Consider the following 13,776-nt stretch of genomic DNA (forward strand, 5'->3'; position numbering starts at 1 on the left):
AATCACTTGATTCTGGCATGGTCTCAGAGGACTGGAAGAATGCAAATGTTACTCCACTCTTGAAGGAGGAAGGAAGGCAAAAAAAAAAAAGGCAATTACAGGCCAACACGAGGAAATCTGCAGATGCTGGAATTTCAAGCAACACACATAAAAGTTGCTGGTGAACGCAGCAGGCCAGGCAACATCTCTAGGAAGAGGTACAGTCGACGTTTCTGGCTGAGACCCTTCGTCAGGACTAACTGAAAGAAGAGATAGTAAGAGATTTGAAAGTGGGAGGGGGAGGGATGGAGCCAAGAGCTGGACAGTTGATTGGCAAAAGGGGATCATGGGACGGGAGGCCTAGGGAGAAAGAAAGGGGGAGGGGGGGAAGCCCAGAGGATGGGCAAGGAGTATAGTGAGAAGGACAGACGGAGAAAAAAGGAGAGAGAGAGAGGGGGGGGGGGGAATTATTAATAAATAAATAACGGCTGAGGTATGAAGGGGAGGTGGGGCATTAACAGAAGATAGAGAAGTCAATGTTCATGCCATCAGGTTGGAGGCTACCCCAGATGGAATACAAGGTGTTGTTCCTCCAACCTGAGTGTGGCTTCATTTTGACAGTAGAGGAGGCCGTGGATAGACATATCAGAATGGGAATGAGACGTGAAATTAAAATGGGTGGCCACTGGGAGATCATGCTTTCTCTGGCAGACAGAGCATAGGTGTTCAGTGAAATGGTCTCCCAGCCTGCGTTGGGTCACGCCAATATATAGAAGGCCGCATCGGGAGCACCGGACGCAGTATATCACCCCAGCCGACTCACAGGTGAAGTGTCGCCTCACCTGGAAGGACTGTCTGGGGCCCTGAATGGTGGTGAGGGAGGAAGTGTAAGGGCATGTGTAGCACTTGTTCCGCTTACAAGGATAAGTGCCGGGAGGGAGATTGGGGGAAAGAAATGGGGGGGGGGGGTTAACGAATGGACGGAGTCGCGTAGGGAGCAATCCCTGCGGAAAGTCGGGGGGTGGGGTGGAAGAGATGTGCTTAGTGGTGGGATCCTGTTGGAGGTGGCAGAAGTTACGGAGAATATGTTGGACCCGGAGGCTGGTGGGGTGGTAGGTAAGGACAAGAGGAACCCTATACCTAGTGGGGTGGTGGGAGAATGGGGCGAGAGCAGATGTGCGTGAAATGGGAGAGATGCATTTGAGGGCAGAGTTGATGGTGGAGGAAAGGAAGCCTCTTTCTTTAAGGAAAAAAGGACATCTCCTTCATCCTGGAATGAAAAGCCTCATCCTGAAAGCAGATGCGGCGGAGACGGAGGAATTGCGAGAAGGGAATGGCATTTTTGCAAGAGACAGGGTGAGAAGAGGAATAGTCCAGGTAGCTGTGAGAGTCTGTAGGCTTATAGTAGACATCAGTAGATAAGCTGTCTCCAGAGATAGAGACAGAAAGATCTAGAAAGGGGAGGGAGGTGTCGGAAATGGACCAGGTAAGCTTGAGGACTGGGTGAAAGTTGGAGGCAAAGTTAATGAAGTCAACGAGCTCAGCATGCGTGCAGGAAGCAGTGCCAATACAGTCGTCAACGCATTGATGCAGAAGTATAAACCAGGCTTAATGATAAAATAAGTCAAAGTCAGTGTGGTTTCTGTAAAGGGAAATCTTCCCTGACACATCTGATGGAGTTCTTCAAGGAAGTAACAAGTAGGGTGGCAAATGAGGGGCAGTGGACATCTTTAACCTGGATTTTCTGAAGGCATTTTATAATGTGCCACAAATCAGGCTGCATAACAAGATAAAATCCTATGGCGTTACTGGAAAGTTACTGGTATGGATAGAGGCATGGCTGACAGGCAGGAGGCAGTGAGTGGGAATAAAGGGGACCTTTTTGGGTTGGCTGCCAGTGACTAGTGGTGTTCCTCAGGGGTCAGTATTGGGACTGATACTTTTCACATTGTTCATCAATGATTTAGATAACGGAATTGACCGCTTTGCAGCAAAGTTTGCATATGATACCAACATAGGTGTAAGGGTAGATAGTACTGAGACAAATTGGAAGAAAGAGCAAAAAAGTGGTAGATGGAATACAGTGTTGGAAATATGGTAATGCATTTTGGTAAATGAACAATAGTGTGGGCTATTATCTAAACAGGAAGAAATTTCAAACATCAGTGATGCAGAAGGACTTAGGAATCCTCGTGCAAGACTCCCAGGTTAACTTACAGGTTGAGTCTGGTAAAGGCAGTAAGTACAATGTTGGAGTATTGTTAACAGTTTTAGGCCCCATTATCTCAAAGGATGTGTTGTCATTGGAGACAGTCCAGAGGAGGTTCTGAGAAGTTGTTTACATGTGAGAAGCATTTGGCAGCTTTGGGCCTATACTCACTGGAATTTAGAAGAATACGAGGGGATCTCATTGAAACCTACCGAACATTGAAAGGACTAGATAAGGTGGATGTGGACAGGGTGCTTCCTATGGTGGAGTATCCAGAACTAGCGGGTACAGCCTCAAAATTGAGGGGGATCTTGTAGAACAAGGATAAGGAAGAATTTTTTTTTGGAAGTGGTGAATCTGTGGAACGCTGTGCAAGCCAAATCCGTGGGTATATTTAAGGTGGAAATTGATAGCTTCCTGATCGGTCAGGGCATTAAAGGATATGGTGAGAAGGCAGGTATATGGGATTGAGAGAGATCTGGGAAGCCATGATGGAACAGCAGAACAGACTCGATGGGCTGAATGGCCTAATTCTGCTCTCACGTCCTATGGTCTTGTTACATCCTGACTGGATGGTCCAAACTCTGGTCCTGCATCTTAAAGTGTATGGTAAATTTCTCATAAAACTTTCATCAGCATCAATATAATATTCAAACCCAATCATCCCATCCAACACAACAATCTAAATCAGCAAGTTCAACTTAACTGACAATGGCAGAGACCAATTGAGCTCAACTTGAACACTTCACACAATTGTGAGATAGTCAGTTTTACCATGAATAAGCACTTTGGCAAATGTTTCTTTAAGAAAAATAACTTAATTTGGACTAGAATTGCATGTAGCAGATGTCAGCTGCTTTGGCTTCAGTTTAAACTTCTGCAAAAAAAAAAAAAAAAAATCCATCACTAAATTCCCCTTTCCAAACTTTGCGAAAGCCCAAAGCTTTTCAATAATTGACATTATAGAACCAGATTCTAAGTAAAACAGCAATCTCCAAATGAATTAACAGCAGATTTGCTTTCCTGAAGTTAACACTTAATTTCACAAAGCAGCGACTCTAATTCATTAGGAGGTTGAGATTTGTTATGTTACCAAACACTTGCAAATTTCTATAGCTGTACAGGAAAGCATTCTGACTTGTTGTATCACAGCCTGGACAGGGCCTCTAACACAGAGTCACAAGAGACTACAGAGTGTTATAAATTCAGCTGGTTCCTTCCCAGGCACAACTATCTCACCTTCAAGAGGCAGTGCATCAAGAAGGTGGCATCCATCATTAAAGATCCTCACCATGACTACATGTGCTCATTTTCACAGAATATTTGATGCATTTCAAGTTCAAACTCTCTACATATTTAATTGTGGTAGACTTACAGAGTCTGCACAACTTTAAATTATGAAGAAGTATCCATAAGTGGTGCTGCAATTGAATGCAAACAATTCAGGATTTATCATCAGAATTCTTCAAATCATGGTCTAACTGTAGACAGAAGCCTACTGTAGAATGATGTTGATGTACAATGGGGTATGTGATGGATATATCTACTCACTGACCTCAAGGAGACCGCCATGAATTCAGGAGGAAAAAAATGCAAGACCATACAATACACTTCTGTTTTCAAAAATACGTAGCTAACTTGTGACAGAGAGATGCCCCTGAAGGATCAAAAGGGCTTACATAAAAATTACATCACATATACATTTGTCTAAAGCATCTCAAACAAATAATTTCTGTTAGACTTTTGATTTCATGAACTGCAAAAAAGATCAGCTTTATTTCTCACATTTACTTTGAAACAGAGTGAAATACATTGTTTGCTTCAACAACCACCACAGTTCAAAGATATGCTGGGGGCAGACTGCAAACATCACCAACAAACCCATGATATAGTTCAAGTTCGAATTTAACGGTCATTCAACCATATGTGAATACCCATGAATGATGGCATCCATCTGCCTCAAATGACAATGGGCATAAATTTTAAGTCTGGGTGGAAGGTGTGCATATCCAGGGATGTCCAGTTGTCGGGATCCTCCTCTCAGCCTCACTGGTGTGGTCCAAAGGAAAGCAAAGCAATATGTTTGGCACCAGCTTGGCTGCAGGAGCTGCCGGAAGGATGTTCAGTGACATCTAACCACCTTAAAGGGCTCCACTCCAGATTTTCTGTCTGGGTTCACTCTGGTAGTCTTCGTCTCTCTCTAGCCTGCCAACAAGGCAGTGGGGCTATTTACTCATAGCGGAGAACTCATGAATACAGCCAAATGAAACAGCATTACTCTGGGACCAGGATGCAAAACAATACCAACAATCACTTGGACTTTACAGAAGGCACACATAGCCCAAGCCAGCAGTAAAATATGGTCACAGAAATAAAGTCCAAGTCCCAGAGTCCATAAATACTGCAGCAGTTTACAGTTAAACAATACATCTTGTAAACACCACACCGACTCAAGCATGTATGCCACACCACACTTACATATAGAGTATTATTGAGACTGCATCTGGAGTTCACTCTGTAGTACTGGTCTTATTATTTAAGCAAGGTTGTATTGAAAGCAGTTTGAAGATTCACAGTTTGAAGGGTTTCTGGTACAGGCCTGGGTTGCCAGTCTTGAATGCCACAAATCTAGCCTACAGCAGACGACGTACCTCCTGGTTCATCCACAGCTTTTGGTTTGGGAATATACTGTAAGTCTTTGTAGGCACACATTCATCCACAAGTTTTAATGAAGTCGGTAACAACTGCAGCATACTCATCCAGATTCAAAGATGAATCCCTGAATACAGTCCAGTCCACCGATTCAAAGCGGTCCTGTAGGCGCTCCTGTGCTTCCCTTGTCCAAACCTTCTTGATCTTCACTACTGGTGCTGCAGTCTTCAATCTCTGCCTATACTCAGGGAGTAGAAGTACAGCTAGATGATCAGACTTCCCGAAGTGAGGGTGTGGAATAGCACGGTAGGCATTCTTGATCGTGGTGTAACAATGGTCCAGTGTGTTGTTTCCTCTGGTATTACAAGTTATCTGTTGATTGTAATTGCTTAGTGATTTTTTCCAGACTGACCTTTTAAAATCTCCCAAGATGATGGTGAAGGCGTTAGGGTGCGCTGTTTCATGCATGTTGATCCCATTGCTCAGATCATCTAAAGCCTGCTTGACATTGGCCTGAGGTGGAATGTATACCGCTACCAGAATGACCCCAGAGAACTCCCGTGGTAGGTAAAAAGGATGACACTTTACTGCTAGATATTCCAGGTCTGATGAGCAGAATTGGGACAGCACTGATATACTCATGCACCAAGAAGAGTTGATCATGAGGCATACTCCTCCACCTCTGCTTTTGAAAGACTCTATAGATCTATCCTGACAGTGTAAACTCTTCGATCTGAATCGCTGCATCCGGTACGGAAGGAGTTAACCAGGATTCCGTGAAACAAAGGCCACACGCGGTCCTAATGTCCCTCTGATTCAGCACCCTGGTTCTGAGATCATTGATCTTATTCACCAGAGACTGCACATTCGCCAGCAAGATCATCAGTCTAGGGAGTTTAAAACCCCGTTTCCTTAAACGCACTTGTAATCCTGATCTTCGCCCACGTTTCCTCCGAGGTTTTCTCCATGGGCCCTTCCGACCACAGACTGTGTTAATTCCGTTGGTCTTAGGCAGCGATAGTTCGTTTAAATGCATTAAGACATCTTTGTTGATTGTACTGACCTTGGAAGCAGTTGTGATTTTTAGCTGTAACAGGCTGAGATGGGAATATTTAATCATATCCACTGAGAGTACTGCTGCTACTCGAGTCACACCTAGGCGCTCTGGAAGCCCCGAATAATTCAAAAGTATAAAAATTAAAACACTAAGAACTGATTTAATATCTGAACCTGAACCCTTTAGTATCTGCCATCCCATATCACTGCAACAGCCAAGAAAGCACACGTGAACTGCATCTGGCCCTCAACTCAACGTGACTTCACCAGGTCACATGTACAACACCGCACGTCGGCTATGCTTCCAGCTTCCCCACTGGAATGCAGGGAAGTGGATGACAAATGTACTAACCTGCACACTACAATCAGTTAATTGCCTTCCACAGTAATGCCAACCAGCTATCACCACAATCAGCCCATTGTTCCCAAAAGCTTCCCCATAACTGCTTAACCAGATTGGTCTGCCATTACTTGGCATGGCCCACACCTTTTTGAAGAAGGGTGTTATATTTCGGTACCTTCTAATGCTCTGGCACCTCTGCTGCATCTAAGAAGAATCGAAAAATTCCAGCAGAGAAACATTTACTTAATACGCACTTACACAAAACAGTTTGAAAAAAATTCTGGATTCAAGATTCACCAATACCTGAAGGAGCAATTTCTAAGGCAAATCTTCTTTAAAAAAAACATGCAAACCCAAAGGATTCTGCATTTGCTGGAAAGTACGCACAAAACGCTAGAGGAACTCTGCAGCTCAGGCTACATCTATGGAGGGGAATAAACCTTCGACGTTGCTAGCCGAGACCCTTCATCAGGACTCATCATTCTTCTCCCTAGATGCTGCCTATTATGCTGAATTTCTCCAGCATTTTGTGTTACATAGTATGCAACTTTGTTTGTAAATGTAACCCTCGGGATCGGCCAGCACGTGTTTGTCTAGGGGAAGACAGCCTCTGGCCCAGCCAAACTGAAATCTCATTTGTGTGGATGTTGCGCGATGTGTTGCCCGGTTACAAATCCACACCGCAAAATATCAAACAGTACACCATTTGCAATTAAACAAATGAACTTTATAAATTTTAATCTGACTACAGAGTTAGTAAAGAAAATAAAAAGGGCCTATTTTAATGAAACAGTCCAACGCAAAATGTCGGAGCTCACAGTTCTGTCCATTTGTTCCCATCGACCTCCTCCTCCAAATGTCGCTGACCCTCAGACCCTCGCTCCAAGTTGACTCCATCCGCCGGTCTACCAACTCTCTTCACTCGTGTCTTCTCTCTTCATCTCTCGCAGACAAAATACCGAAGTCCCTGCTCTCAGACCCACAAGAACGAACAACGTCCCTCTCATTGCATGGCACACATTCCAAACCGTTATCTCTAGTCATAACCCAAACACTGCTGCTACAGAGAAATCATTACGTTAACAGTGAACATTAGAGAGGCCATTACATTAGCAGTGAAACCCTATAGCGTGTTACACTCTCTCCCCCCCCCGCACCAAATTTAGTCATGTCCTCAAGGCGTTGAGATAATTTGCCAACCCTTCCTACAAAGCACAAAGTCAACCCAGGTGTAAAAGGCAGTGATTCAGCTCCCCAAAACGGTAGGGATCACACTCTGTTCCCCCGGTGCTACATAGGCCAGTCTATCCAGTGGTCTCCTAATTCTGAGACCTCTGTTCCCCCTCACCTAACTCCTCAGGTTCAACACTACTGGGGATACTTTGAGTCTACCAGGTGAGGCCTCCCTCGGCCAATCACTCGTGCCCTTCTGCCACTTGGACCCCTCTGTCCCGTGGCCAAGCCCCACTTCATTCCTTGCAGGGTCCCGCCGCAACCCAGGCTGTCCACAGACGCCACCCCCTCTCCCCACTTCACCTGACTCAGCAGAAGGGCTGGAAGTCTCTTCCTCAATCAATGGGGAGTTAGCAAAAGGCAGCATATACCACACATTCAGGTCCTCAGCATCCAAATCAGGATCCCTCTCAGAGTTAGGGGCCGGCTTAACCTCTCCTGCTGTTGGCCCTGCAATTGGCCCGCGTTTCCGTAGTCCTCTTACTTGGTGCAGCCTCCAGGTCAGGCTCTGGGTCCACCCTCACCTCTTGTCCTGGGGCAGCAGGTGGTTCCGATGGAGAACCTTGACCAGCCCATTCCCATCCTCTGGTTTCACCCAGAGAACTGGTAGGTTTGGCATCTGACTCTCCACCACATAGGGTGTAGCCACCCAGCGGTCAGCCAACTTGTGCTTCCCAGGTAGCCCCAAATTCCTTATAAGGACTCTGTCTCCCAGCACGAGTTCGGAGAACCTCACCTTTTGATTATATCTCTTCTTACTTCTTCGATTCTGCTTGGCAGCCGCGACCCCAGCTAATTCATATGCCCTTTTCAGCTCTCTTCCCATATCAGACACATATTTCAGGTAAGTCTTTGGTGGCAAGTCGCCCTCATCAGCCCCAAAACAAAGGTCAATGGGCAACCTTGCCTCGCGCCCAAACATCAGATAATATGACAAATACTCGGTAGTTTCATTTCGGGTACAGTTGTAACTGTGGACCAGATGCCCAATATGTTGACTCCACCTGCTCTTCTTGCTGATCTCCAAGGTCCCGAGCATGTCTAGCAAGGTCCAATTTAACCTCTCGGGCTGGGGACCACCCTGCGGATGATAGGGTGTGGTCCTTGACTTCGACTCCAAGCACACCTAGTAACTCATGAATGAGTCTGCTTTTGAAATCCCATCCCTGGATCACTATGTATCTGCCTCGGAAGGTCATAATAAATGAAATACTTCTCCCGTAACACTTTGACCACCACAGACGCCCTCAGGTCCTCGGTAGGAAAAGCCTGCGCATACCTGGTGTAGTGGTCTGTGATGACCAAGACATCTGCCGGGTTCCATTGACAGGAAATCCATACACACCAGGTCCAGGGGCCCTGCACTCTGCAAGTGGGACAGGGAGCTGCCTGCGTAGGCAGCATCTTCCGCCATATGCATCAAATGCACGACTTGCAGTATCCTTTGACCTCCAACTCCATCCAGGGCTAGTAAGACCAGTCTCTGAGCAATCCATAGGTCTTTTCCACACCCAAATGTCTAGAATCATCATGAAAGGACTTTAACACAATCCTTTGATACTTCTCCGGCAGAACCAGCTGGCAACGCCAAGGTTGGTCGGGGGGGTGACGTGACCCCAGTATAAGATCTGGTTCCGCATCTCCATTACTGAGGCCATTCTCTCAGTAATGGAGGCACCGCCGCGTGTTTCGTCTTCTCTGCCTTTTCGACCACTGACCAAATGGTACCGATGCCTGGATCATCTCGCTGAGCAGCTGCCACTTCTCCAGAACTCAATTCCGGTAGCTGATTTGTCCTCCGAGCAGTCAGGTTACAGTAAACCTGGGGAGTGGCGTCATCAGAAGCTCCCAATTGATCCACTACTCGATCCTGCCCCTCTTTCCCTCTGCCTTCATGGTGATGGTAAACTGGCACGTGGCCTTCACCCCTGGGGGAGGAACGCTCTCCCACTCCTCGTCCCTGTCCAGTCCCTTATACGCCTGTTGGGACAAAGCATCAGCATCAATGTTCCTGCTTCCCGGCTGGTACTTCAGGCTGAAATCATAGACAGATAACACTGCCAACTACCAATGTCCTATGGCATCCAGTTTTGCCGAGGTCAGGGTACAAATTAGGGGGTTGTTGTCCATCCTCACCTCAAACTTGGCCCCGTAGAGGTAGTCACTCAGCTTATCGACCACCGCCCATTTCAATGCCAGAAATTCCAACTTGTACATGGAACAGCTTTTCCTTGGAGAGCGAAAGACTCCAGCTGACAAATGCAACAGGTCTCAACCCAGTGCCCTGATCCTGATACAGGACGCCCCCCAAGCCCTCTCAGACCCACAAGAATGAACAACATCCTTCTCACTGGATGGTGCACAGTCCAAACCCGTTATCTCTAGTCATGACCCAAACATTGCTGGTACAGAGAAACCATTACATTAGCAGTGAACATTACAGAGAGGCCATTACATTAGCAGTGGAACCCTATAGCACACTACATAAACATCAACAGGTATTTTGCAGCCTGTAGTAAATGCACTGACATCTTAGAACCAACAGGGAAAAGTGGGTTTAAGTGCTGCTGAGCTCTCACTTGGGAAGGGTAGTTTAATTCATAATCAAAGATACATTGTCAAAAATACAAAATGCTAGTGAGACATCTAATTAGTGCAAGTTTAATACTCATACTTCCTACAGCTTGCCAACTGATATGTCTGCATCTTAAACACCATACTGTCTATTCTATCAGAGGTGCTCTCTATGGAAAAGTAAATTAACAAATCAAACATTTAACCTTTTCAATAAAGAAGTCAAAAATGAAATACAAAATCTAAGTAAAACTGGAAAGGACAGCAGTGCTTTTAAAATAATATTCCATTTTTAAATATTTCAAAATATTTTCAATAATCATGCATTAGTGCTAAGTTTTGAAATTGCTTCAACTGATGTCACTGAGGGAAAAGGTGAAAAAATTCCATCCACATTGCACTCAACTATTTTCGTTTGCTCTCTGGAAAATGTCGACTGAGAGAGCATAGAATGCTGGTGGTATCTTGACCGGAGGTTGATTTCACCAAGCCGCGTCACTTCATTTCTAGCTTGTACTGTAAGCTTACAACCAACATCTTAATGAGGCATACAATGGGCCACATCAGACAAACCACTCCATTCATCATAAAACCCAAACACAGTTCAATCACACGCTATGTGCTTTTATTGTTGTATTCAGAAATTGTACGTGTCGCTGCATGTTGTAGCAAAAAACTTCTCCCCAAACTGGATCGCTTTATAGACAAAAACTTTGTAGTATCTCATTATTTGATACAAGGCATGATGAAAAGTGCAATAGAGTCTTATAACTATTTCTCAATGAGGCCAACATCCTCTTGTCAAAGAGCATGTAGTTATTTAGCCCACAAAATCCACATCACCAGCTGCCACACAGCTGTATTGATCCTACCTTTCTACCTTCTATGCCTGATCAATTCGAGTGCTTGTCAGGGTACTTCTTAGATGCTGTCAGTGACTGCTCTTCCATCATTCTCAGGCAATATATTGCAAGTACTCACCACTCGGAGTGAAAAAATCCCCTTCAGACCTCCTCTAAATCTCTTACCCTGTTCTGTGAATCAGTGCTCTCTAGTTATATCCATCTCAGATAGTTTCCTGCAATCTACCCCACTGATGCCTCTCGTGGATTTATGTACCCAAGTTGTGTCCCTGCTTATTAATCTCCTCAGCTCCAAGAATGATTTGGCCTCTCAAGAAACACTACATCCCTTCTAACATCCTAGGGAATCCCCTATACACCTCCTCCAGCAGTGACATTTTTCCTACAAAACTGCATGTAGTACCCCAGCTGCTGCGGAATAATCAATCTTTATGAAGTCAGAGCAAAATCTTCCAGCTCTTGCACTCAACAGTCCAATGAATGAAGGCCAGAATCCTACATGTCTTCCTAACCATGTTAGCTACGTGTGCTGCCATCTTCAATGTTCTTTGGAAAGCGCCTGTCCCAAGAAAAGGTTAGCAACACTACCTACCCTGCTGAGTTACTGGAAAGAGTGGAAATCCCTCCCACAGACATTGTCTGACATACTGATCACTCCTAGTACTTCCAGTCTGTTTCAGACTGCCCGCGTTGGCATTTTTAAAAAAATTTCCATGCAACTATACTTCTCCTATGAAAGGGCAACAGTGCTACTGCCACTTTTCAAATATTCCACTGTATGAGCACAACCATGGCAAGATCAAATTAACTGCCTGAAACAGCAGCTTGCTTGGTCACTTCTTGAGGATATTATCAGCCATCCATGAGGATGGAGCATGTAGCCTACCTGGCTTGGAAAGGTAAAACAAACCAACCAACTTTTCAATGTCAACCCAAAACTTTTCCAGTGCAACTTACTTCACATATAGCAGGACAGAATTACTACACACACTTTTGTGTTGTGCATGACCATAACAAAAATAACATGGTTCAATGATGTAAATAGAATTCAACACAAGAGACTCTGCAGATGCTGGAAATACAGAGAAACACACAAAATGCTGGAGGAACTCAACAGGTCAGCCAGCACCTTTTGAACAGGAATAAACAGTCGACATCTCAGTCCAAGTCTAGTCCTCATGAAGGGTTTTAGATTAGATTAGATTAGCCTGAAACATTGACTGTTTATTCCTCTTCATAAATGCTGCCTGATTTGCTGAGTTCCTCCAGTATTTTGTGTTTTGCTCTGCAAATAGCATTCATTTTTCCAAAGCAAGCAGGGAACAGTAGACCAACAGGGAGAAATAATTGATGCAAAGTGTGTGCTCTCATTAAGATGCCACATAAGGGGCAGACGGCACAGTTAAAAATGAGGCATGAAATCAACTGAAGCATCTCAGTGTCAACTGCCTGTTATAGTTTGGTATATAAACAAGACTTAATTTATTCCAGTTTCACTTGCAGCAACTGGCTCTACAAAAATATATATCCCAAAATACTCGTCTCCACCAATTTCCAATTCAGCAACAGCTCATACCTAGCTTGTATTTCTAACTTGCCACAAATGATATACTGGAACATTTTAGACTATTTAAATCCCATCAAAATGCTAATCTAACACACTTTTAAGTACAGGATTTATTTTAACTGTGGTTCCTATTTGAAGAAAGGTTCCTGATTGTAGGATTATACCACATACTCAGTATAATAATTCATTTCAATGCTGTTCTATGATTGGATATCTGACCTCAGCTCAAGTATCAGTAAAGTCAAAAACCCTTTAAAGGGTCTCAATTGCTATATCTGATTACAAAAATTTTAAAGTTAAAAAAATTAAATACAAGAAAATATTTATTTAGAGATACAGCACAGAACAGGTCCTTCAGGCCTAACGAGCCACAGCACCCAGCAACCCACCCATTTAACCCCAGCCTAATCACATGACAATTTACAACCACCAATTTTTGGACCCTGGGAGGAAACCTATGCCCTCATGGGGAGAACGTACAAACTCCTTACAGACAGAGCCAGAATTTGAACTCAAACTCTGGAATGCCTTAAGCTGAAATAGTGACACATAAACTGCTACACTATCACGGTGCCCACAAATGCTGGAGGAACTCAGCCAGTCAGGCAGCATCTATGGAAATGAGTAAACAGTCTGTGCTTTGGGCAGAGACCCTGAATCATGATAAAAATAAAATAAAATTGCAAGTGAAATAATGAGAGAAAGTATTTGAGACACATGGGATGACGTGTCTTCTATTTACAGAAAATCTGCTCTATACTTTCACATTTATTCCATTACTTAACGCATTGCCTATTCATGTGAGTTACAACAGCGAGTTTGAAACTTCACTCAGCTCTGAAATAATGGCACAAGTGACAGTTGAGAAGTACACAAGAATCATTAAACTATTTACACATACTGGCCAACTTACTGAACATTTTCAGCAATTTATCACTTCCAAAATTCCACAGTACAGGTCTCAGCCATTTTATGGTTGTCACGTCCACAATCGGAATTTTAAACACAAGTTGAATTAGTTAGGAAACCCACAACGACTGGCATGCATGGAGAGAACAGATTCTTATGTTTCACATCAACCCACAAGCAGCCGATACTGGCAAACAAAGCCTGGCATACGAATACAGTGAGGAGGGAGAATCCAGAAGACTGGTAGCATCACCATCTGGTATGGAGGCGCCACTGCACAAAAATGGAAAAAAGCTGCAGAAAGTTGTAAACTCAGTCAGCTCCATCATGGGCACTAGCCTCTTCAGCATCCAGGATATCTTCAAAAGGCAATGATTCAAAAAGGCAGCAT

General features: G+C 44.3%; 1 protein-coding gene across 4 annotated transcripts in view; it reads right to left on the reverse strand.

The window, feature by feature from the left end:
• The window catches only part of ppfibp1b (PPFIA binding protein 1b), a 253,814-nt gene that overhangs the window by 239,144 nt on the left and 894 nt on the right, over positions 1–13,776 (reverse strand). The window lies entirely within an intron of this gene.

The sequence above is a fragment of the Mobula birostris genome, chromosome 9 (genome assembly GCF_030028105.1).
Source record: "Mobula birostris isolate sMobBir1 chromosome 9, sMobBir1.hap1, whole genome shotgun sequence".
NCBI lineage: Eukaryota > Metazoa > Chordata > Chondrichthyes > Myliobatiformes > Myliobatidae > Mobula > Mobula birostris.